A 27,574-nucleotide genomic window follows, 5' to 3' on the forward strand; every position below is an offset into this window, starting at 1 on the left:
AAAAGGTGTTCATTCTGCTTTCTTTCTTATCCAAGAAATGAATATGATCCCCTTCAAATCACATCCCTGTGCCACTATAATTTTATAAACCTTTGAGATACTAGTTTTATCTTCTTAGATCTTTGTTAATTGATCAAAGAGTTAAAAATATAAAAACTATGCAGATTTAAGGAAATTATAGATATTAATGCCTTTCTTTAATCTATAATGACTGATTTCAGTTAGAATGCTTTAAATGCAGCTATTGTAAAATCTCTGCCCTTGTATCAGTGGTTAAGTATGATGGCCCATTGATATAGCTATAAAAAGTTCAAAGGCTATGCTAGCATATCTTTGTCTCCTCGTCTTTTAACTGTAAAGAAAAAGATGTCCTTGTATCAAACCCTTAGCATTTATGTGACAAATGAAATTAGGTTCAGTCTGTGCATAGATTTTCAGAGATTAAAGTGGGCATCATACAGTTTTTCTCTATAAAAGGCTGCCTTTGATGTGCTTTCTGTCTATTCATACAAAAGTGTCAGCCATTGTTTTTTGCACTGCAGACGAGCGTCCGCCTGTCATCAGCACATTTTATACCTTTGTGTTGAAGCCTTGTTCAAGGTGGATCTTATAATTCAGAGATAATGTTACTAGAACCATACATTGTGACCAGACACCAGTCTGCCTCGGGAAAGATAAATGCCAAGGCAAAACCAAAGCGTTTGTCGAAAATGATCAGGAAGCAAAACTAAAACATTTATTTCTGAATGTCCGATTATAATCTGTGCTCTTGATATTTCATTAGCAACATAACAGAAGGTTATTCTTTGGTTTGTCCTGGCACTGGGTTTTCTAATTTGTTTTTGCTTTTGAGGTTTTACTGCAAAGGAAATCATTGAAGTCGTCCCATAATGGGCCGAGTGTGCATCTGAGTGTCTGCTCCCAACTTGAATCAGGTTAAGATGATGGGGAGTGGAGTGGAGATGCTTTAGTGACCTGGAAGTCAAGGTATTCTCACAAAATACATACTGGCCAGTCATACTTCCTGAGCTCTTGAGATGTGTACAACGTGCATTTGTATGTGCATTTCATCATAACCAGGAAGTATGGTTGTTGCCCTATTCTACAAGAGAAGAAACTAAGGCACAGAGAGAAGTTAGTGACTTGCTCAAGCCTCTCAGACAAGGAAGTAGAGAGGAATTCACACCCTGACCAGTGCTCACATCCTTAGCCACTGAGCTCTCTAGTGTCTTCCAGCTTCCCAACTGCATTGCTACTATTTGCTAAAAATATTCTCACAGTACTTTGAATTTGCATGTCAATTAAAATTTACACTTTTTTCCCTAAATTTATGCACTCTGAAAAATAAAAGCAGGGGTTTTTTTTCCCTTAAAGTGAAATCCAATAGAAATTCTTTCTGTTCTTGTCCTATATTTTGGTAACTAATACGTACTTCAGGATAATCTAACTTTTTGTTGATGTTTTTTATTAATGCTACTTCTGAATTTAAAAAGAATATCCTATTTTAAAATGATTTCCCAACCACCTAAGGCTAAAGCCATAGGAACATTATTTAAATGACTGTTTGACCTCTCTGTACCTTTGTTTTTCTTGCATTTCTTTTATTCAAGCTTTCCCAACACATTCAAAATGTGCAGCCATGTGTCTGAAGCTGCCAGCCTGGGCATCTAACCTTAGGAAGCCTAAAGCATCCCCCAGGAGGAGAAAGGGAGGGTTCCTCCAGTAAGAACCACCCCCTCTCACTTCCCACCTACCCCCCACCACCACCACCAATACTTAGAAAATTAAAGGAGGCGGAGGGAAGGGAGGCTCCTTTCTGCTGCTGTCTTGCCATGACCTGCCTCTGCCCCACTGGGGCCTGCAGTGAGCAGCTCCCTGGTGGGGTGGGAAGGACATCTCAGCCATCCAGTTTGACCCCCGTACACCCACAAGGCCACCCAAACTCACCTCCTTAGGTCCACCTTCCACCTAAGCATCAGCAACAGTTCCGCTATTTAGAGATTAGTGACCTTTCACACATCCTACTCGTTTCCTTCTCTTTCATTTTCCATTATGAAAATGGTATGAAAGATAAAAAAAAAGTACTTTATGTAAATTCATGCCAATATATTTGAAAGTCTCTATGCAAAAGAAAATTGGAATGTGAATTCTCAGTTAAAATGAGACTAGTTTTCTGGCCACTTGATTAAATTCTGCTTTTGTTTGTTTTTTATTTGCAAGTGAGTGTTAACCTGTATCAAAATGAAGGCAAAACTACACTGTTCCATTCCAAAGAAGCATTTGGCCACTAAATAAAAAAAGAGCCAAGATCTATGTATAAATTATTCAGAAATTTGGTAAATAAACGTGCAAACTTCTAGCTGGGGCTATCGCTCTTGCATTATTCAGTCTAGTAAAGAGAATTTAATTTAATGGATTTTCAGCAACATTGTTCAGTGGTCAACAAAAGGCATACTGTCCTTTATGAATAACTGATTTTCCTGGGGCATTCTGAAGAAAGTGGGTCCTCGTTAACCCTAGAATGCCTAGCTAATGTAATTGAAGCACGACCACCTGGCAGCGAGGTTGCCCGTCAGCTGCCAAGGAAGGCCCAGGCCGGGAGGACCAGGTGCTCTGCTTGCACTGTCTGATTGTTACAGTGGAATAAACAGCGTGATTGCACAGTATGGCCGGGGGCGAGAATCCAAGACTGCTGCCAACCAGAGAGCCTGCTTTCTTCCCTGGTCTTTGACAAGGGGGATGAAAGTGCTTCTATTCAGAGCAGGTAACGCTGACAAAGCTCCGTTGCTGTCTGCTGCAATTAGGACAAAAAAAAAAAAAAAAAAAAAATCAGACTGGCCCAAGAACGAAGCAGCAGTAAGCCTCAAGTACCTGTGTCTGCATCTGACCAAGCCTCAGCCTTTTTCATACAGGCTGTCAAGTTGAAGCATAACAATGTAAAAGAAATCCGAAATAAGGAACCTAAATACTGAGTGACCATTGTTTCTTAACGCATGTAGGCTTTATTATGCCACCTGTTTTGAAGCATATCACCAAGTCATCACCAAACAATAAACTTTATTTAGGCCTGAATTCCATAGCAACCCAAACTCCCTGATTCTTTGATTACACTTATTGCTGGGTCAGATTGTTTCTCTCTTATCTTCTTTTATGAAGCCCTGCAAGCCTCAATGTTTAAATGAAACAGTCTTCACTCTGTGCTGTTGTTTATTCTCAGTAAATTTTTTAAAGGACTACTACCCATGTGGAGATATAAAAGAAAATTAGCATTATTTGAACTTTTAAAAAGTTAATTAAGAAATAGGCATCATGGCCTTTCTAAGGGGTTTGAATGTGAAATCATTCGTCAAGTTCATGTTAATAGAAACGTAAGGAGCACTTCCCCCAAACAGCAAGGAAAAAAATCTCTCTCTCAACACATTGATTTATTTCGTTTGCTGAACACAGGAACCATGAAATGCTTCATCCCCAGCAGCACATTAAATATGTGCAGAAGTAAAATTACAGCGAATGGTACCTTGTACTTTGTACTCGTGGTGTGTACATTTCAATAGGCTTGGAGGAAAAATCAAACTCTAGAAAGATCCTTTCATGAAATTAAATTACCTGTTTTGTATTGCTCTGAAGCTGTGCACGTAACTGTTGATTCAGAGGGACTTTAACTGTTACCTGTAGCTTTTTTATTGGTTAATCCTATCTCCTCCCACCCCCAGATTAGTATCCTTAGAAAACAGAAATGAGAACATTTTTTTTTGGTTGAGTATTTTGTCTGTCTGGTGGTCCCTAATTGCAAAGAGTTACCAGGATTGCTTAGGAAGAGTGTTAGGTCTGCAGTGATTCTCAGTATATTATCAAATGGCAGTCAGGCCGCTTAGTAATAAACTGGAAGAGTGACTTTAGCCAAATTAGGCCATGTCTCCTAGCCCCATTTTCCAAGTCTTTGAAAAGGAATGGTAAATACAATGGTACATGAAAAGCTGTCAGTGCAGAGTCTGCTACAGACAATGGCTTAATAAATGTAATTCCCTTCCTCCTCCTCACAAGTTTTTTTTCCAATGAAAAATTACCCCATTTTGTACCTTTCCCATGGATTTATTTTTCAGACTATTTTACATAAGTACTCTGCAAGAACAAAGTAAATACATATGAATTTCATTGCTGGAAAAAAGACATATATATTTCCCACCCTTTAGTCTCCCAGTGTGGAATTCTTAGTATGAAATTTTGTTTTACTCAGTTAACCTGGAGAGTCTTATTGGCAGTCCTCCTTGACACCATCTCAGGATGTAAAGCTAGAAACTTAGATGTGAACCCTCCCCATTGGACCTCAACAAAGCCTACCTCTCCGTGGCTGTCTCCTCATCTGCCAGATGGGCCGAAGGCAGTGCTGGTCATGGGGAGGTTGGATAGATTCGGTGGTTAGTGTATATATAGAGCGGAACCATACTGTTAGTGGTCCCTGGGTGCTGTCACCCTTATCACTGCCTCCAAGGGCTTGACCTTGGGCATACTGTAGAACTTAACAGGGACACTAAAGGCAGTGTCCTACTGGCAGTGTCTCTCAACCGTCTTTGTGCCCTTCTCAGAATGTTTCTAAATACAGAAAGTAAAGCACATAGGATTACAAAATAAATCAGTTATAGTGAGATACTTTTTAAATCAAGTACCTGTGTGGTAATATATGAACATTTTTATTCATGCATTCAATACTAAGCTCTAGTGGTGGGTGTTATAATTACTGTAATTTTGAAGCAGTGATGAGCAGAATCAATATTTTGAGACATTGGCAACAATATGATGTGATATGAAAATATCTGTGATTCTATTGGTAATAGATACAGCCACAGGTAGTACTACTGTGGTTCATTGCCCATATTTATAATGGAAAGAATTACTTAATTCCAGTTAGAGGATAGTGAAAATAAAGATGTAGTTTGAACCATCCAAGTTGATGGATTCTTTGAATTCTATCTAATCATTACCTGAAAGGAATACCTGGGGTCCATAGGCCCAGATTAAGAAACACTCCTTGGGGGATTCACAAGAACCACCGAGTCAGGAATCCCCCTTGACATGGCCTCACGTGGATGTTTTGAACTAGGATAAAAAGCCAGAGTCAGTTGCCTACAGGAGGGGTTCCCATCCCCTGGTCAGACCAGTAACTGTCCATGGCCTGTTAGGAACCAGACCACACAGCAGGAGATGAGTGGCAGCCAGCGAGTGAAGTTTCATCTGTGTTTGCAGCTGCTCCCTAGCTAGCACTAGCATCACCGCCTCAGCTCCACCTCAGATCATCAGGCATTAGATTCTCATAAGAGCACCGATCCTTGGTGCCAAAAAGGTTGAGGACCACTGACTTATGGCAGACCGGGTAGTAAGCTAGAGCCATAATCTAGGGATGAGATGACAATGATTTGTCTCGGGGGTGTCATGCAATGATGACAAGTGATCGGGCTCTAGATAGATTTGGATTTGCTACCAGATAGGTTAAGGCATGTCAGACGGAGCCCAGTCGTGGGTGTCCTAAGTCAACAGATCTTTAAGACATTCAGTGTATATTGTAGTCACTAATCTGACTTAAGATCCTCATTTGCAGAAGGTAAACATCTATTTAAATTAACAATAATAACTAGCATTTATTTAGCTAAATTGAGTTATACATGTTATATATTACAGATATATTGACAGATGGACTCTGATAAGCCCATTTTACAGAGGAGGCCGTGGGTCTCAGGTACGGCAGGAAGGTGGCCAAGGTCCCTTGGGCAGCATTTGGAACTTTGAGCCTCCCATCCGTTCTCCAGAGTTTGGTCTCTTTGGCATGCAATACAGCCCTGCCAAGCTCCTCTCTGATACACAGACTCAGAGACCACAGGCTTGTGGCAAGGACTAAGTCAGGCATGGCTGTCAAGCAGTAATTCTGCTCCCTTCCAGGGGCCTCAGGCACAACCCATCTCCTTCCCTAGAACCCAACTACCCTGACAAAGCCAGGGCTTTATTCCTTCTATTTAGATGACTCGCCCACCTCCAGTTTTATAGCAGCAGAGTCAACAGTGTCAACTTGTTGAAACCTTTGAGAGCCATCCCGGTGTTTGCCTCCTTGAGGGAAGTAGGCAGCTGCCCTTGGCTGCCATGCTGCTATTTCTGTGCCTCTGTGCCCTGGCCCAGGCTAGACGCTGGCTGCCTGACAGTGACTTTGCCTCATTACTCATTTATCGCCATAGCACTTAAATACACCTCTATCAGCCATCAGTTCATTTATCCTTCCTGTTAGGAACTGCACTGGAAAAGGAAATAGATAAATAACACCTTCGAACAGAGAAAGATCTGCCTTATTAAATCATTTGGCTTAGTAAGGGATGGTATTTACAAATAGATCTTCTCAGAAAACTCAAGCAAAACCATCTGTAAAGGTTCTGAGTTAATTTGGTGGGACATGGAGACGCTAAAGATTTTGGTAGCTCTGTGGGTTTTTTGTGGGTTTTGTTTGAAGGGTTCTGAAAGCACTATGTACTGGAGGCTTCTTAGTTCCCTGGTGAGCCAAGTGGCCCATGACCTGAAAAGAAGAAGCATCGCAAGTGAGGCTATGGCCAGGCAGACTCCAAGCGGGTATACCTAGGGCCTGTGATCTTTCCAAAATGGTCAGCGACTCTCTGAGTTAGGTTGGACCTTGTGACATTGCTGCTTTTTTAATTCAAAAAATCAGCAATTTTGCATGATTCGACCTAATAATTCACCCCATTTTCAGACTTCAACAGCTACAATATTTCAAGGATTGTTCATTTAAACAGAATTTGGAATAAAACATCTCCAAAAATTTTTACTAATCCTGCCCACAGACTGACTCTTTTTATTATTATTATTATTATTAATTTCAAGTATGTAGTACGTTGGTTAGACATTTATATAGTTTATGAAAACATCCAAATTACATGATCCCCCTGATTACTCTGTCTTAACTCTGGTTTTCCACCTAGCCATTACATTACTGCTGACTGACTACATTCCCTATGTCGTGCTCCTCATCCCCATGACCATCTATCAACTACTAATTTGTACTTCTTTAACCCTTCACCACTTTCTCCCAGTCCCCCCACCCCGTCCCCTCTGGCCATCACCAGATTGTCCTCTACATTCATGAGTCTGTTTTCGATTAGTTTGTTCTTTTTATTGCTTACATTCTGCATATAAGTGAAATCATGTGGTATTTATCTTTCTCTGTCTGACTTATTTCACTCAGCATAATAACTTCTAGGTCCATCCATGGTAGGATTTCATTTGTTTTCATGGCTGAGTAATATTCCATTGTATATATGAACCATAACTTCTTTAAACAGACCGACTCTTGATTCTTATCCATGTGAGTTCCATCCGAGCAGTTCCTGGGAAGGGGATGGAATGTAGCTCCTGCCTGTGGACCTGTCCCAGTGTCACAGTCCCTCATTCACTACTGAAGAGAACAGAGCCCCCTCATCTCACCACACTGAGACTTCAAGGTGGCCTCCTAACAACTCTATTCTCAGCCTGTCTCCTTCTTTGCTAAAAATGGTGCCATGCTGCATCTCTTTCCTCCTGCCCCAGAGATGTGTTATGCTCATCCCTGCTCCCTGATCACAGAGGAGCCAAGTTCTCAACTCTGTACCAACGGCCTTTATAGTAAAGAGATGACCCCATTCCTTACTCTCCTCTCTCATATAATTTACTGAGCTTACATTCAATTAAAGAGTTTATTCTTTACTATCCTTTCTTTTTTGTCCTGCATTAGCTGCATTGTGTATATTTTCCTCCCCAAAAGACAGAGCCGTTGAAAGCAGGAGCTGTTGTGTACCCCTTTTCTCACCCCTCCTCAGCATCTAGCAGAGTTCAGGTATGCCTGAACATGCTAAGTTTGCAAAGTCTTACCTCTGGCTCTCCATCATGGAATTTAGTTTCATATTTTGGCTTCACTCATCTCTCCTTCCCACTGCCTCCCATGGCCATTTCTTTTATCCAGAACTGAGATGAGTGCCAGGAGTCCCCAATATCAGTGAGAGAATCTATTGTCAATACACAGAATCCCGGTGACAGCACACAGGTGGCTTTGCAGGACTCCTACAAGGAATTGGGGCTTAAGTATCCTCTGCTCCTGGGTGTCAGGTGGGTCCCTTGCACCTCAAGTGTTGGGATAGATTGAATTCTAGAACTTTAGGTGAAGAACAGATTCCACATCAAAGCAATCTCTCTATGGTGTCATGTCTGCTTTCAGGGCAAGGGTAGAAACAAAAGAATTGTTTCTTGTAAGTTCACTTTGAATGCCTCTCTCTAGAAGGAATTTAAATACAGTACTCTAACCTCAGACAGATAAAAGATGATGAAAACAAGAGTACCCCATCCAAGAAAGAGCCCTCCTCTGCCTTGCTGTCACTTGGAGCATTTAGTCCAAAACATCTCTGTGTTTTAGTGTCAGGATGCCCTCGACTTGCCCTCAGTGACTTCTGGGTATCACTGCAACAGTCTCCTGCAGAATTCAGAGGAGGCTGAAAGCATTTCCACTTGTGTTTAAGATGCTTTTACCCTTTTCCATCTACTCTAGCTTTGAACTTACTAATTTAAAAGCCCAGGTCTTGTTACTATCAGTTTCAATGCAGCATCTTCTCCAGAACCCCCACTAAAAGAAGCTGTTGGCACTTCTCAAAAATTCTCATGAGAGGCCAGCATGCGAGGATATGAGTGACTTTTGTTTGGAGTCACTCATTATTAAACTGTATTATTAAAATTTGCTTTACTTCTGCTTTCATTTTGCTTGTATACATTTTATTCCTTACTGCCTGACCTGCTAAATTACCAGAGCTTGCTTCTTAAGGCTTTGTTTTTTTTTCAGACACCAAGTCACGGATGGCCCCCAGTACATCAGTGTTCCTTCTCTCTTCCTCCCACTGCAGAAATTCCCCAACTGCATGTCATGTCTGAGAATCAGTGATTAAAACTGAGTACATTTTGGGGTACAAAAGACAATCAATCAAAACTTATCTCCATTTTTATTAAGCATATTTCTCTTTACTATACAAAATAAATGTTATGGAATATTGTATTTCTTCTTTCTTTATCTATGTTCTATTCTGAAAAGTTCCAGATTTTAATCAATGTTGACTGCATTTTAAGCTATTTTAACAGTTCTCTGTTCTGCTTTGAAGCAGAGGTTCCAGTCCTAGTTCTTTATGACCGTTGTCTTCATTTTCAAGAAAACATCCAGACTATATAACTTATCAGGTGACCCCATCTTTATAGTCCTTTGGTTACATGATGCTGACTAGATTTAAGTGAGAACACATTAATTATAAAATTAATTAGTAAGAGCTTGCTTTAAATGGGCTGAGTGGGACTGTTCATGACTATGTACAGTTGTTGGACCTCATCTAAGAACTATTTCAACCTTTTAAGATAGGTCAAACTGATGTGGTGCGGCTTTTACAGAAACGTATTACATTTTAAAATTCGATTTGTATTTATTGCTTACAGCAAAGGACTAATTACTGATTTCTCACAGACTAGCAGCCTCTGGACTTGGTCTCCCACGCACAGCGCCAGCTTCTCCACACCCTCCACCTCTGGCAGGATTTAGGCGCCTCTCCCAGTTTACTCATTCTCTTTTAAAATATTTTGTTGGAAGAATGCAATATCTCTCTCACTCCTTTATTTCTCTGGTTCTGGGCGAAATATTGGGTTGAACCATGAAACTGCTAATTTTGCCTAATCTTTAACTTCTCAGAGCCTCGGTTTCTTCAGCTTTAAAATGGAAATAGGAATACCTTTTTCTGAGAATTTTCTGAGAATTATTCTAAATAATCCTGGTGCATGATTGGCTCATAATCAGATTAATAATTATGTTTGTGAATGGACAAATGGATGGGTGGATATAAATGTGTGTCTGTTGCATGAAGTGAATGAAAATGGTCAAATGGATTGTCACTAAATTAGAATTGTCTTTCTTAAAGTGCAGGCTCTTTAGCATGGGCAGAATTCAGTTGGTCCTAAGTTTTAGGAGATGCTGGGGACACAGCAACAAGACAGATGTGGACCTTCAGACAGCTGGAGCAGAGGTTCTGGCCGTGCCCTGACAGAGAGGCTCCGGCAGAGAGCAGCTGCTTCTCATATGGGCAGCTCCAGGATGGGTAATTTCAGAAATTTGTGCATTTAGCAGTGATAATGATTCTCCCTGGCAAAAAGAGGCCAGCTAGTTAAAAGAATAAAAAAAAAATCAGAGACAAGGCTATTTGGAAAAAGATAAGAATTTGTTCTTTCAAAATAAATCATTCTAAATAAATAGCTTTTTGCTTTCTCACGTACATATGACAGAATCTATTTTTTCTACATTGAATTATTCTGCTACTTAGTCTCCCTTAAATCATTAACTTTATATAACTGTTTTCTAAGGAAATGCTGTGACTTTTATTTTTAATTCTCTCCTAATCCAGAGAATTGGATGGCATATTACTAACTGATAAAAAGTCCAGGTAGGTGCCTTTAATTTGCCCTCCAAAATGTTCAAAAATATGAGCTCAATAGGTGACTTATTGCTCACCTTTAACATGAATTGCACTGTCACGAAGCTAGGGGGAACCACCACTTGATAACTTTCCCCTAGTTTTTGTCCCTTGACGGTCACTATCACCTTGCTTTGACACTCAGCTAATTATAATCACTAAAGGAGAGCCACAGCAGTTGCTCATCGATAGATTGAATAAGATAGTCACATTTTCAGACTTGTAGAAAATGACCCAAGTTATTTTATTCTACAGCAGTCGATCATCAAGGGGAAAAAAGGTTTGCACTCTTGCTGAATTCTGACAATGACAAGTGACACTGACCCTTATGCAGCAATGGTTCCTTTTTCACAGCCTATAGAATTTCTCTCACCAAGTGCATTTTCAAAAAGATAGATGATTTCAGTGACCTAAATACAACTTGTTATTAGTTACAGTTAACCCATTTATCTCTCTTGCTAAATCTGTATACGTAACGTTAGCAGATATTCTTCATTGAAGATAGCCTCTACTTGAACTGCATGCAGAGGGAAATCCCAGCACACAGGCTTGTTTCAGGAACCACTGCTGCATCCAGAGTGCACATGGTCTGTGTGACATTTAGGACATGGCAACAAGGATGTTTCTGAGATTCTCACTCTGAGAATTGTTTTTGCATGTTTCCATTCCCCAAACTCAAGAATAACTTAGTATAGTCTAATGCCAGTTTGCCAATATTCTTGCAAATTCAATTAAAAATTTAAAAGTTATAAAGTGCAATACGTGTGATTAAGTTCCAGTTTTCTCTGCACCATCCATTAGACCTGTCTGCTCTTTGAAATGTCTTCTGCCTGTCTGGAATCCATTCCTGCCCTGCCATTTAAATAATTAAAACTTTAGAATTCTGTGCTGGTTATTTTCAAAATGTGACCAGAAATAAGCACAGTAAGATCAATTTTGCTGAAATGGGCTCATTTAAATTTCCCAATCCCTGATGCATAAATGAAAGGATTGAATTAATATAGTTTATTACTCTAAATTCTGGCTTCTTATATCAATCATACAGATAATAATTCAGCTAGGAAGTCACCATTTATGCCAGATTAACTATAAAAATTGCCAATTTATTTTGTGCTACTCTGGGAAGGAAGAAGGATCTAATTTGTCCATCTCCATCCTTCCTGTCAGCACCAAACAACAGTATTTGTGAAGTAGCTTACCACGAACATTGCAAACCTTAACCAAAATAATATTCAAATTAAACTAATACAGCATAATAGAATAGAAGATGCCAACATCTGGAACAAATTGGCCTGGGCTTGAGTTTGAACCTTGCTCGTTACTAGCTGGGTGGTCTCAGAAGGATCATTTCTGCTCCTTGTCTCTGCTTTATCATCTGTGGTTTGAGGTTTCCAGGGAGATCCAGTGGATTCATGGCTATGAAAGGGCAGAGCATTATGCCAGTACTAGGTAGATTGTTCTTATTTATTTTATAAAGATTGTATTTTTTATTCTAAGTGAGATCTCATCCCAACAGAACTCAAGCTAATTATAATGTAACCTCATCATAATTTGTTTTAGAATCCCCCCCAAAATACCATAACACTCTGTAATGGTTGAGTATTGTAGAAGCTACGACTTAGTCTGAGAGTTGAGGAACAAGGAAGTACTTTTCTTATATCTGAAGGAAGAATAATTATACATAGGAGGCACTCAGTAAATATCAGCCAGATGAATGGAAAGAAGGAAGGAAGGAAGGGAGGGTAGAAGGGTGAGTGGATTGGTGGATGGCAGGCAGGCAGGCAGGCAGGCAGGCAGGCACAATCATTGGAAAAAATAAAGAATTAAGGGAAGAGGAACCTGGGCTTTCTAGGGTGGATGGACTACCTCGTGGGGATCATATCTGGCCTGCCAGTCTGAGGACCTGCAGTACAATTCTGCTTCATATTTGAATTGTGAAGAACATCTCCAGCTCTCTTTAAGTAAAATACAAAATGGCTCCAAAGAACATTTTCCTCATCTGGGCCATGTCTCGTGCCATTAATATAAAACTGCTGATTTAATGGAGCTGCTTTTGATCTATCAAGAAAAGACATACCTAATTCAATTTTGCTATTTTTCCAAGAGTAAGTGCCTTAATTTACAAGAGAATGATTCGATTATAATTTTAAGTAATACTGCAGTTATATTTTTAGTCCTGAAGATGATATCAAGTGACTCTATGAGGCTCAAATGTGGAAAGTCCCAGAGAATTGTGTGAGTTGGGAATTTTATCTTTAACAGCATTCAGGTTATTTCTGTTGTAACGTGACAAATATATTTTAATCAGAATGAATGGGATCACTGACAGGGAATTTTGCATGTAAATTATAAAAGCAGGTAGTTTTCATTTAAAGTGTAAAGTAGAATAATCCCAGAAAATAAAGACATATAAAATCAAGATGTAAACACCCATCATTTTTATCTATGTTTTCTTTTTAAAGTGTATTATCATGAGAGAATTTCCAGTTCTCATCTTTGTTCTCACTGGGACAGAGTTGCTTCTTTATTTATTTCTGTATTACTCTTAAAAATAGCAAATTTCTAGATACTCAAAGGTATCTACTGAAATGTAGTATAGATATTGAATTTGTTGTTCAAATGTCCAACTTGAATAGGACTGACTGAATATCCTCTCTGAACCTGGTGACATATATTCTCCAAATACAAAAGAAGACAAAAAAAAAAAAAAATCCCCTTTCTTCCTTCCTACAGTCTACCCTAAGCTAGATTTAGCCATAGCTCATGGAGAAAATTGCTTTCCTGTAACTGAACAACCTGTGGGGTCATTGGCGTGACATTTGTCCAGTATCAGATTGAAAGCCATGGTGGACACCATAACAGGTAAATGTTAACACCAAAAGCACCAGGACATGAAGGACACACGTGGCCACCCTGCAGTGTCCACCATCAGATACAGGGTGCCAGGCCTTGGGCAGGGGTGTAGGGACACCAGCGTATGGGTGAGCCTGCCAGGAGGAGTTTAACTAAGAAATGAGTGATGGAGGGAAAGAGATGTCTGCATTGATAAATGCAGGATGAAAAGACTAGGGGTGCCCATGCTACAGAAGTCGACCCTGCAAACAGGAATTACACTCTGATGGGATTTAGTAAAACAGTCATGCCCGTGCCAGAAATACTTACTAGCGATGCAGGCATTGAGATTTTTTTTTTTTTTTTTAATTGTCAGGAGGAGAAATCTTTCGATATACAGTAAGATTTTTTTCTCCTGAAGTTGTTGAATAATAGAGTCCAAATTGGAGTAGGAGAAGGACTTCCATTTCTTTTTTCAAGTTTCCATAAAAACACCAGTGGGTGGATGGAACTGGGCCTTCTGTTAGTTGTGGCTACACTGGTCTTTTCTCTTCTGGGGAGAATTCTGATGTTAAGTGGCAGTGCCGTGGCTGGGAGCAGAGGCTCTAAAGTCAGCCTGCGGGGGTTTGAGTCCAGGCCTGGCATTTACCATCTTAGGGACCTGAAGCAAAAGACCTCTGTACTCTGTTCTTCAGTTTCTTCCTCTATAAAAAAAATATTACAAATCACATGAAGCAATTGTGAGGATTAAATGAAATATGGCCTGTAAAATGCCTAGCACAGCGCTTGGTCCACGGGAAACACTTGATCATTTTACTTGGATCACTATCTAAATATAACCTGCAATCGATGCCACACCAGTAGAGGTGCCCCTTGCCTGGAGCCAGCTTACACTCAGGATGCAGTTTGATTTGTATGCCACAAACAAACACCTGACCCAAAGGGCTGTCAGAAAGAGGGCTTTTCCTTTGGGGTGCATTTGTAAAAGGGCATGCTGGTGCACCACGTACTGCCAGTTGTCTCTGAGAATATGCAGCGACCATGCCTGGACCGCATGCTGGACCGCTTCCTAAGACCCCTGGTTTCATTATCAGGAATTGCCCTTGCCTACCGGAAGCAAGAGTGGCACAGGAACATATGACCACCTCATGGGGTCCTTGGCCCAGGGCACCTCAGCTGGGGACGCATTAAAATACAGGTTGTTTCTCTGCCCCTTTTGTTGGATGATATTGCTAGGATATCTCCTGGTCCACTCAAGCAGCTAGGTGTTCATCAAGATAAATTGTTTTTAACAGAACTACATATATATTTTTTTTCTTTGCTTTCTTTGCACAGCCTAGAACTAAGATCAGCAGAGGTTTTTAGAACCCCACAGTTGAGTCTTTTATGAAATCAGAGTCATTCCAGCAGCCCCTGGGAATGTTTGTAACTAAATTTGAAAGGGAAACTTAAAATTTTCCCACTACACTATTTAAGTTACTTTTGTATACTTCCTAATCGTCACTTTTTTTTTTTTAACCTATCACTGACCCAATACTGGGACAGATATAAAAGTAGTAAGAGGTGCATTTTGTCCTCCAGCTGCTCAAAACCACTTTCCCAATCACAACATTGATGGAACTAGTGTTCTCTGTGCTCATCTGGCCATTTTGGTTTGCACAGAGCCCATGTCTGCTGACAGGCCTGGTCATGCCTGCAGATGGAGCAGGTCTTCAGGGTACTGCATCCATACTGTCCCCACCCGGTGCCATGCAATGACGGCTCAACCCTTGTGTCCACTTAGTGTAGCTTCTGCCTAAGTGAGCCATTTGCATCACACACTGTTTTTAATTGCCAGAAATCAGTTGCTTTAATATTAAATGCAAACACAGTTTTGTTGTTTCTCATCACGGATAAGCTTTGTATTAGAATTCCCCCAAATTTTCCAGTTAGGTTTCAACAGTTATGGCAGGTTTTTTGTGGGTGGGATGGGGTTTGCTCTTACTGATAAGTCTGTGGGTGTATTGGGTTTCAAGTACAAGTCAGCAGGAATAGTTATCACTTAGGTGTGCTATGACGCCCTATTTTGCCCACCAGTCCAGAGTCTGAACAGGCCAGAAAAAGCCACTTGGCACCCTTCACAAGAGCTGCTTTCCTTGGTTTCTGGGTCACTTGCATTTGGTAACCCCCTAACTTTTCTTGAGTTTCTTCATGTCATCTGATAATTCGGTGTTAAAATTAGTATCTTCCTGGAAAACTCAGATGCCATTAAGTTGTTATAATTATTTTATAGAAATATTATTTTCTGATATATTCATATTTACTATTTTTAAATCCACAGAAGAAAAAACTCGACTTTAGCACAGATTTTATAAATATCATAAAAAGGACTATTCCCCAAAATTGTTTTCAGAAAAATCAAGAAAACCTATACAGAGCTTAGTACAAATACTTTGGACCACAAATTTTAATTCTCCCATTCATGAGCCCAGTCTGACTTCATCTAGGCCCAGTGGGTTGTTGGTGAGCAACAGTTAGAATATTTTGAGAAAATGATAACCAGAATATCTGCCACAGAAGATTTTTTTTGTCCTTGATGATTTGTTCTCTTATCATCTATCATATGTCATCATGAATGTATATTACTTTTAGAATCAACCTAGATATAAACTAATCCATAGGTCATATGAAATTGGCCTTTGCCTTGAAAGTGAGAATGGTTGAAAAGTGAATATTAGATGATTCATTTCAAATACATTGCATTAAATAATACATGTAATATATGTTACTTAATAATAACTTTTACTGTCAGTGATGATAGAGTGTAAAATCCACGTGTGCTGCTATTTAATCATCTGCCCTTTTTGTACCTTGCCACAAAGAGGACATTTGGAGTCAGTTCTGTATTTCTAATTCTTTTCCATTTAGTTGTAACTTCATGGATATTAAATGCCAACAAAATGTCAGCAATAGTCGTTTCTATAACTAAAGTTGAGAGCACAGTTTTTCGCTCCTGACATACCATATATTTAGAATGAATGAAAATCAGTGAAAGAAACAGTTCAAATGGCATTGACACCCTTCCTCTCAGAAATCAAGGTATTGGCATAAGCATGGCAGAACTCTTAGGCTTTCCATTGTTCATATTGATTCATCACTTCTGGGTCATTTTCATCAGCAAAGCCGCCTGTGGAACCTTTGCTCAGTCATTTGGCAGTGCATTCTCCAGATGTGAAATAGGCCGAATGATTTTCTTGTCACTTATGTTTTTACTGATGTGAGACATGGAGTGACAGTGTCACAGGTCTCTTTCTCACTTGGTGATTTACCAAAGGTGAGATGCTCTAGGAGAACTGGAGGAGATAGAAATAGAAAATGCTGTAATTAAGGGTGTGCTCCTTCACAAATCAATCCCCTGGGAAGAACTGATTTGAACATTTCTAATAAAATATAGATCAAATTCATCGCACCCTTGAAGCATCTCAGATTCTGAGAGGCACCTTCCTTTCCCTATGCCGGAAAGATGTGGGGATATGAGAGCAGACCTTCTCCAAAAGTCTGTAATTTAATAGCCTGAAGAAAATCTATTTTTTTTCCATTTCCATTTACTCTAAATTCCTCAGAATTATTCTTAAACTTGGTTATATGGGTACTTTCTTCTTTCCTAGCAGTGGTAGACTATTTTCCTCTCCAGGAGTGTATCATTAAGGTTTGAAACCTAATCTAATATCTTATACCTCCATGTATTTAATTTCCTTTTCCCAAACATCCATTTTATTTGGTTACATTGTTCAGTAAAATTATCCTCTTTATCCGTTACCAGTCTGTGACATTTACTTTGAGTGATTCATTTATTTGGGGTCTTAACAGTCCTAGAATTTAAATTTGCATTATATTGAAAGACAAACAAAATCTTTGTAAAAATGATGTAAGGCGTTAGGCTATAACTGGCATCTGTTCCTGTCTTGATTATTATGGAATTTCATTCATTTATTTAGGATTATTAAATGCCAGCCAACCCAGCTCACCTGTAGCGTATCCCACTGAGTGGCAGGTACCAGAAAAGAGGTTAAGGAAGCAGAAGTGCATCAGAGCAGAGGCCCCTCCTTCCAGAAATGCCCCTCCCAGGGTTCCTTGACATGGCTCTGTCCCTGGATCTCTCCTCCATGTCCCTTTCCTGCTCTTCGACTTCTGCCCCACTCTGAAGTGGACAAGAGAGAGTCCCCAGCATTGTAATTCTCCCCTTTTCTTTCTTCTCCAAGATCATCTTCACACTGTTATTCATAGCTCTTTATCTCCAGCCCAGGCCTCTGCTGAGGCACTGCCATCACCTCCCCAATATCTCTCCACTGACTAGATTCAACCATTCATACTCTCCTCAGGTCCTTCTACATTAGCATCTGCACCCTTCGTTTTCTTACCTAATCCCCGATCCCTAGAGTTTTGTCCTACCTTCTCCCTTTTTCTCACCAAGAGTAAGCACCCCCATACCACTGGGTCTGTCTCCCAGAGCAACCCTGTAATCTGACACCTCCTCTTCCTTCCCTCCACCATTGCTTTCTTGAGGCCCATGTCACCTCTCTCTTTCTGACTAGTTTCTCTTCCTCTAGTCTCTCTTCCTTCTAGGCCCTTCTACTCATGTCCTTGCCCTCATCGCCTCATTATCTCTCAAGTGCAGATTAAATCTGTTTTCTTTTTTAAAACCTTCACTGATTCCCAAGTGCTGCAGACCTGTGTTGCTTCTACCGTGTTGCTGTCTGGCCTACACCACTGTCCTCCCACAGAGAATCACACCACCCTCTGGGTCTGTTCCACTCACGGGGTACTTACCACCTCCATGTGATGGGTTTGTGTCTATCTGTCCAGATAATTTGTGAATGCTGTGTGGGACATCACTGTCTCTTATTATTCTTGCTCCCTCGAGCTCCTAGAACAGTCCCTGGCATTTGGTCTGCTCCTCTTCAGGTGTCTTCCATGAATAAACAATTCAGCAACAGTTCCTGGCTTTCCACTCTGCCAGGCCACCTTTCCATTTGTTCCCGAATGTGGTCATTGAGGACCTTTTTATTAGACCTTCCCCAGGATACATAGTGTGTACTGCATACCAATAGGCATTTGGGGGGACAGTTTTTCATTGAGGTGTAATTCACATACCATAAAATTCACCCTTTTTAACTTGTGTAATACAATGGTTTTTAGTATATTCACCACACAGTGCAGCCGTTGCCATCACCCAATTCCAGAACATTTTCATCACCCCAGAAAGAAAACTTATACCCATTAGTAGTCACTCCTCATTCCCCTCTCCCCCCAACCCCCATTAATCACTAATTTCTCTTCTGTCTCTATGGTTTTTTTTTTTTTAATCTGGATATTTATATAAAATGGAGTCACACAATATGTAGCCTTTTGTGACTAGCTTGTTGCCACTTAGCATAGTATTTTTAAGGTTCATTCACGTAGCATGTTCAGTATGTTATTCCTTTTTATAGCTGAATAATATTCTGTACTACAGATATACCGCATTTTATTTATCCATCAGTTTATGGACATTCAGGTTTCTACTTCGGGGCTATTATGAATAATGCTGCTACAAATGTGTGTACAAGTTTTTGTGTCAACATATATTTTCAGTTCTCTTGGATATATACCTAGGAGTAGATTTGTTGGATCATATGTTTAACTCTTTGAGGAAGTGCCACACTATTTTTCATAGTGGCTGTACCATTTTATATTCCCACCACCAAGATATGAGAATTCCAGTTTCTCCACATCCTCACCAACACCTGTTGTTCATCTTTGTCCTTTGATTATAACCATCCTGGTGGGTGTGAAGTAGTCTCATTTCCCTAATGACTGATAATATTGAGCATCTTTTCATGTGTTTGTTGGTCATGTGTATATCTTCTTTGGAGAAATGTTTATTCAGATTATTTGCTCATTTTTTAATTGAGTTTTCATTTCATTATCGAGTTATGAGTTTTTATATATTCTGTATATGAGACCCTTATCAGATAAATGATTTGCCAATATATATTTTCCCTCTTTCTGTGGGTTGCCTCTTCTCTTGATAGAGCCCTTTGAAGTATAAAAGTTTTTTATTTTGATGAAGTCTATTTTTTTTTTTTTTTTTTTTTTTTTTTTTTTTTTGGTCGTTTATGCTTTTGGTGTCATTTCTAAGACTAGCAGGTATTTTAAAGCTTTATCCTTTAATAAAAAAAAATTACCCCCCAAATGAAAATGTGTTATTATCAACTTTTGCATTCTCTATTCCAAGAACTACTGGTGGTGGGACCAAAAGAGGAAATCAGCTCATTAATTTCCTAGTTTTGTAAAATATTCTTAGCCATTCCTTCCCTGAGCTCAGAGTCTCTGCCACTGTTGGCTCGTCTTTTTACTAGGTTTAAAATGTATCTATGGATATATTATAAGCATTTGATTCAGAGTAGCATTCCTCAATCCACAGCAATCTCATTTTCACCAGATTTCTGTGAGCCCAGTACCTACCCTTGTGTAAGGAATGTGTCCACCCTCTTGTCTATAATATTTTGTTCTCTACTTAACCTAAGAATGGCTGCTTCTCCCTGCCTCTGTTCCATTTCCTCTTCCCTCCAAATCAGGCACATCATCCAACATGACCCTTTCTCTGTCAAGACCGTTCTTCAGAATTCAGAGGTTCTGGTCATTTCAAACCTTCAAGTAACCTTCTTACCTTTTCTACTTGCCTAAAATACATGCCATTCACTTCTGGAAACAGGCAAAGAATAAGTTCAAAATATTGTGACATTTGTACAAGCCCATTGATTGAACCCATAGATAGAAGTCAGCACTGTCCTCTTCAAAACTTGAGGGCACTCTAGACTCTTCTTAGTGGTGGCAGATTTTCTAAGAGAGGTCTAAAAACTTAAATTAAGATCATAACGCTCCCTTGTCTCAAACCATTCAGGCCTCGCATGACCCGGCCACAGCCAGTCTTTCAGCTGCACCTCCTTCCCCATCTTGCCGCCCTTGGCTCCAGCCACCTTCCAGCTGTGCTTCTCTGTGCATGAAATGTTCTTACCACCCACACCTCCCTTGATTAACCCCTTCCTTGCCACCTCCTCAGAGACTTCTCTGCCTTTCTGGTCTCCTCTTTCCTACTTCGCACTAATGTAAGGACAGTTGTCTTATTCCATGGACTTGTCCCTGCTTAGATTGTAGGTTTGACAAGAGTAGAGGCAGCATCTGTCTCATTTCCCAATTGCATGCCCATCACCAAGCACAGATGTGCACTGGTATATATTTCTTGAATGGACACATACTTGAGTAAAGGTGGACCTGTTTTTTGATAATGGCAAAGTCACTTGAGATCAAGTTTTCCGATCTTGATCAGAGTAAGATAATGTATAGAAATCATACAGATAGGCCCATGTATATATGTAGTATTTTGACTCTAGTTCAGCCTATTTTGTCATTCTTAGTGCATGGTAGTTCTAGCAAAAGCATTTTTGAGAAAAACATATTTTTGCCGGAGCAGTACCCGCCCCCGCCACCTCATGAATAGTATTTGTGTCTGTATTTGACCTGAGCTCTTTAAATCCTATCTGTCAAAGTTTTCCTTGACTTCCTGAAAATTTAGAGCTTTGATATTTCAATCTATTTCTGGAACTAAGGCCCTAAAAATAACACTGCCTGTTTTTTGCTTTCTCTGTGTCTGAACCAAATGGACTTGGCTGTCATCATTATCTCTAATAACCAAACTTATGCCTTTTTTGTCCACCTTTGGCTTGAAGAAACACATTCTGTCCTTCTAATGAATGAGTAAAGATCTATTTAATTAGTGCTATTTTCCATCCTCACCAGATTGCTTATTTTTACTATGAAATATTTTATACATACTATAAAACATAACATTTATATAAATTCTGAAGAATAATAAAACAAGTACCTTTACTGACTTCCATGTTTACCAATCAATAAATTTGAGACCCTCCCATGTGCCAACTCTTCCCTACTCCAGAAGTAATTCTTTTACTGCACTGACTTGCTTTTTTTATTGAACATTGTTTTCAGTTTCATCCATACTAACTAACACATACCTATAGTTTTTCACTGCTGTGTAGTGGTTCACTTTGTGGCTGCATTTATCAGTAGAAGTTAAAAATGATTTTTCTTTCTTTTTTTCTTCTTGCTGCTATAGAATATTTTAAGTATTCTTACATGTAGAATTTCTGCCCACAGAGTATGCCCATCTGTCCTTTCCTGGATAATGTCAAATTTCCTTCTAGAGAAGTCGGGCCAGTTACCTCCTACCAGCAGGCTCTGAGAGTTCCTGTGCCCCATGTCCTCTCTGACATTTGTCATCATTAGATTTTTTGTTTTGTCAATCTGTATATATAAAATGATATCTCACTATGGCTCTAATAATCCCTGGTTATTAATGATCTTGAGTATCTTAATGCTTGTTTATTGTTTATCTCTGGAAATGCTTATGTCTTTTGCCCATCTTTCTCATAGATTACTTGGGGTTTTATTGATTTGTAGAGGTTCTTTATATATTCTGAACATTAGTCCTTTGCCAGTTATGTGTTACAGATGCCTTTTCCCACTTTGTGCCTTGTAGCTTTACCTTCTTCATGGTATTGGGGTGAATAGTAGTTCTTAATTTGAATGTGCCCAGAAGTATCAGTCTTCTCCCTTATGGTTCAGTGTTTTCGTTTTTTGTTTAATAAATCATTCCACACCCCAAGGCCATAAAGAGTGTGCCCCAAACATTCTTCTAGATGTTTTGTCACTTCTTTGTTTTTATCTCTGCAGAATTTTACTTCAAATTGAAAATTTTCTAACCTCTCCTTGAAACTAACCTTTGCCTAGAATATATCTAGCAGATTTATAACCCAGAGCAATGGGCACAGATCCTAGGTATTTATTCATCCATTCAATACGTTACAACGTATGAGTAGTATAAGGATGAACCTGACTTGTACAGTGTCCTCAAGGAGTACAGTGGGCTAAATGGTGATCCCCAGAAAAATAAGTCCACATCCTAGTCTCAGAACCTGTAAATGTTAACTTATTTAAGTAAAAGTCTTTGCAAATGTTAATTAAGGATCTTAAGATGAGATCATCTTGGATTGTCCAGTTGAACCCTAATGACCAACGACAAGTATCTCTGTAAGAGACACACAGAGAAGAGGAGCAGACAGTATAGTCAAGGAAGCAAAAATAGGAGTGAGGCAGCCACAGCCCAGGAAAGCAAACAGCCAACTGGAACTGGAAGAAGCAAGAACAGACTTTCCCCCTAGAGCCTCTGGAGGGAGTAAGATGAGATGGTCATATATGGTATCTATAGCCAGAAGTTTTCTTTTCTCCCCTCTAATATATTCAAGGGATGAAACAAACAGCAGCAAAACTTGGTAGTGTTGCAACTTATCAAAGGCGCACAAGGTTGACTGAAGCCTCCCAAAGAGAGCTGAAATGTGCCTCCCTCTTCCCCCGCCCTTCACAGATCACTACTATGAGAAGTAGAGTCTGCTGAGTCACAAGACTGGCTAGCTCTGGCCTGGCTTGTATCAGTGATAAGGGGCTGCATGAGTTAAGAAGGCAAACCAGGGATGGGTACAGAAACCACTACAAAACACACACATGTTGATGTCAGGAGACAGCCTTCTCCAAGGCCGCTTTGTCTGTTTGACTATAATGTCCACTCTTGGGAAATTTAGAGAAGGTCAGGCAAGAATGGCTTCAAGGGTTACAAAAAAAAAATCTGCAATATAGATTCTTTTGAACAGTTCTTTTTTCTCCTTGATGGAAAAAGAAAAAGAATTATTCCAAGGTAAAAAAATAAAGGTACTAAGTGGCAGTCACAAACACATAGCACTAATAAGTAAAAAGAAATTAAAATGAAGAACTTGTTACTTTCGTAAATTTATAAAGTCAACATGGTCTGTGGATATAGATGCACCTTAAACCTCTGTACTCTAAGTTGCAGGTTGATTTTTATACCCACATGTATAAGTCAATTGATTTATCTTCATTTAGAGTTTAGTTCCCAACCTTGCATGAGATCTTGAAACTAAGTCCTTGTATCTAGAATTCAAGATATTAGCTGAAAAGTAGTAAAGAAGTGAGAAAGCAGTGAGAAGACCTGGGTTCTAATCGCAGTTGTACCACTGAGTAACAGTGACTTGAGGAAAGCACTTGAATTCTTTGAGCTTCCATTTTCTGATCAGTAACACGGAGACCTTGAGACTCACCCCAGCTCATGAGGGTCCAGTGTAAAGGAAGGTTGCTTGTGGTCAAGCCTGACACAGAGGTTCCCCTTAGCTTATCCACTACGTTCTTTGTGGAAGATGGATCCATAAGCCCGCATGAAGGGGGTGGAGGAACAGGCAATTCACATTTATCATGCCGCTTTTGTGTACTAGAACTTGAGTCAGTACTTTGTATGGTTCTGTTTAATCCTCCCAGCAACTAGGAGAACAAATGTCAGTATCTCTGCTTACACATAAAACAATCAAAGCTAGGGATATTGAGGCAGCTGGCCCCCGGCCCCGAGCTGGTAAAGGAGAGAGCTGGAATTCAAACCTGAGGCCATCTTCCTCCAAAATACAAGCTCCTTCTTGACTGTCCTGCTGCTGCCATTTGTAAAAATTAAATAATAATTGAAATAAAGTTGGGGGTTGGGTTTGGATTCTCAGGTTCTTGCAACCCAGCAGAGTGTGTCTTGAGGGTCTCGAGAAGTTCTCTTGGAAGTTTTAATAAAATGTAACCAGTGAAGACAGATGGCCTCTTTATTTAAGTAGGAGGAATATTGATAATTGATAAAATTCTTATAAGAAAATGTAGACAGAGTGAGTCACTAAAGAAACTCAGAAATAACCAGAAACCAATATGGGTTTCTAGTTAGTAAATTGAATGTTCTCTGAATTGAGTAATTAAGGGGTAAATTGCTCTTTAAGAAAGTACTATGTGTGGTTTTTAATGAGGTAGTAATTCAGAACAGAATTTAAGTTTCACATTTGTTAGTGGTTTTTTTAAGAGAATAAAAGGGAGATGACTTGTATTGAAATGAGAATTGGATTTGTGACCAGGTGTCTCTTTAGCCACCTGCTTTCAGTCAAAGGTCACTGACCATCCACTGCCCAGCATTAGTTCGGCGTTCAGGTCACATCTTAGCATGTCATACGCAAGAGAAGATCTTTATAAGTTTTTTAATGTCTAAATTATAAGTGCCTTTTTTTTTTTTAATATAAACCAACAAGAATTGAAGTCTTAAAGATGTTAGGTAAGAAAATGTCAGATGATAGTGCTCCTAATTGCCCTTGCCAGTAGTTCTACTAGCAAATTCTGTTAAGATCCCGGAGCTAGGGTTTTTTAAAGCTTCTAAAAGAAATGATTTTTGGCACCCATGAGCTCCTTGGCTATTTCTGAACACTGCCAAATTGGGATGATGTTTGTTTTTTCTTTGTCATGGTGTTTACATGCCCTGGCTTGGGCCATGAGTGAAAATGTATTTGATGATCTCCTAGTTTCTCCCCAGGCCCTAATGGATGTTTGTCTAGATGACAATACTCAGTTTAGTGCTGTTAATGCTCTGGCAGCAGCATAAGACCAGCCAGGGGTAGGGGAATGTGTGTTGCGTGTGACAGTTAGGGGCATAAACAGGGAGATCAGGAATCTTCTATGAAGTAAACATCCGCTGGTTATCCAGTTCTAGAAGCACGTTTTTGTGCTCTCTGCCTCTCATAGTGCCTTAATTTAAGAAGCAGACCATAAATGTTCATTGAATCAGAGAATCTCACAACTTCATTATTGCCCCCTGGAATTCTAGTGCTGGACTTGCTCTTAGGAGCCCAGGTCTCTCAGCCTTGACAAGGACAAGCTTGCGACAATCGGATAGTGTCATGCAAGATGAATATAACAGGCTGCTATCCAGGGTCAATTTATATGGTATTATACAGAGCATCCCTTTGTAGGTTTGACTGTGAGCTTGACGAACATAGCAGCCATTCTTCCAGATAGCATATTTAACAAAAATGTGTTCACATTTCTGTTTTGTTCCCCATTGTCCCGAGTACTGTATGTGGCTGTGTTGGACGCAGTGGGGCCTTCCAGGAAACAGCAGGATGTTTCCAAGCAGAGCATGACAGGTCTTTAGAGGGATGTGCCTGTTCTAACCCAGGCCCACAAGCAGCCTGTGGACTGAAAAGGGGTACCATGAATTGAGCGTTGACAGCGGGCCACGGCTGTCCAAAGGCTCAGGTGGTTGTCAGCCATAAGTTTAGCTTAGCTCTTTGAGTAATTTGTCACGCCTCACTCGGCCCCTGCTGGGCCAGCACGTGCCAGCTTAGTGTCAGAGTGCCTGTTCGCCAGACGGCCACTCAGGCCTAACGTCCTGCTGTTCCCCGGACCAGCGGCTTGCTGGGGCCATGCACGGAGGGCCAAGCCGTGGCGACAGCCAAGTGCTGTGCAGAATAAGCGTGTTCATAATGAGACGTGAATGGCATTAGTGGGTCCCTCTAGAATTGGGCCTGAGCAGGCGCCTCTCGCGGAGTAAGTTTGGCAGCCTGTTTGTTAGTTAAGGCGAGCCACCGGGAGCTCAGCCTGAAGCCGAGAAGCCAGATCAGGCTCACACTGCCCAAGTCTTGGACTGTTATGATCGTCTATATCAAAGATCATAAATCAGCAGAGAGGCCACTTTTGAAATTTTGAAACTCATTTTCTGTTTATAAAGTTGCATAGAGCAAGTCTAAAGAGAATTTCTGGAATATCACTGCCCAGTAGCACTTTCCACGACAATGGGCATGTTCTATCTGTGCAGCCTAGGATAGTAACCCCTCTTGGTTACTTGGGTGCTTGAAATATAGCTTGTGGGACAGAGGCACTGAATTTCTATTTATTTTTTAATTAATTTAAATTTAAATATAGAAAACCACATGTGACTCGCGGCTGCTCTATTGGACAGCACAGCCCTAGAATGCCTCTAGTCTCCGCATGGTGTGAAAATCTTCCCCTGAATATAACTGAAAGAGAAGGAGAGGGAAGAGCCTACATTGAGAAATCAGCGTGCATATTTTGCAAAAGAAAGTAGAAGAATAGCTTAAAACACATGCTCTGTTGAAAGCTAATTGGAAGGTCATAATTGTCACCAACATATTTTTAAAGAGGCCATTTTGAAAAGATAGTTTTAAAATATAATGAGAAATGCTAGAATTACTTTTGTTCTTCTGGCGCTACGGATTATAGACTGATGGTGATGCACATTCCCTATGTTCCTGGCGAATTAGCATAATTTTCAAAACAACTGAAACATGTCTTTTAACTTTGGTATTGATAATGAGGAAGGGGAAAATGAGACATCATGCCGACTTTCTCAAGTGTTAATTCATAAAGTTGTGTGTGTGGTGCCTCCATCCGCTGTCAAATTGTTCTGACGTTACCCTGTTATTGGAAGTGCATGATTCACCTTCTGAGGAAACAGAAGCCACACACAAAAGAGGAAGATTTGCTTTCTGCCCTGTGAAAGGCTGCCACACACAGGGGTCCTATTAAGACAGCTGGAAAGTTGCTTCAGCGTGTTACGCTTGTAAGTTTTATTGGTGACTGGTTTTTGATTACACATTTGAATGCGTGTGTTCCAGACTGCAGTTTTAATTAAAAGGCAATAGTCTTTTTTTTTTTTTTAATTATTGCCTTGTACACTCTCTGCTAGATTCTCCAACTTACTAGTTCTTATTTTCTAATGTTCACATCTATCTTGGCTCTTGGCTCAGGTGTCCCTTCAGAGCATACCTCCTGGCTTTCCCTCTTCCCAGTGACATGCATTTGCTTATTTTTTAAAGGCGTGTGCACCATCTTATCACTAATTCTTGCTTGAAGTATCAAATCATTTCATCAGGAGGCTGAGAAGAACATTTTATCAACTGAACTAGGAAGGGAAGATCCAGCATTATCACACAGTTGTCAGTAAAAAGAGATGCCATCATAATCAGTGTCTCTGTTTTTGTTTGTTTGACTCAATCTTGATCTTTTGACATGATTCTGTAACTATTGGTGTACATATTTTTTTAGTGATACCAGTGTTAAAATCTAGGAGAAACCTAGGTCTCAAAATCAGAATTTTGTCACTAATGATGACTATTTAATTCTCTGACAGGATGTTAACGAACTTACAAGGTACTTTTGCCCCCATACAATGTAAAAGTTGCATAACTCTATTTAAAACAAAGTGAACCGTCGTTGTTATGTGTGTCATTCTG

The 27,574-nt window shown here is 39.9% G+C and overlaps 1 protein-coding gene across 3 annotated transcripts in view; it reads left to right on the plus strand.

Moving 5' to 3' along the window:
* RALGAPA2 (Ral GTPase activating protein catalytic subunit alpha 2) overlaps nucleotides 1-27,574 on the plus strand; it is a 291,465-nt gene that overhangs the window by 241,183 nt on the left and 22,708 nt on the right. The window lies entirely within an intron of this gene.

This window comes from Pteropus medius, unplaced genomic scaffold (assembly GCF_902729225.1).
Source record: "Pteropus medius unplaced genomic scaffold, Ma_sr-lr_union100, whole genome shotgun sequence".
NCBI lineage: Eukaryota > Metazoa > Chordata > Mammalia > Chiroptera > Pteropodidae > Pteropus > Pteropus medius.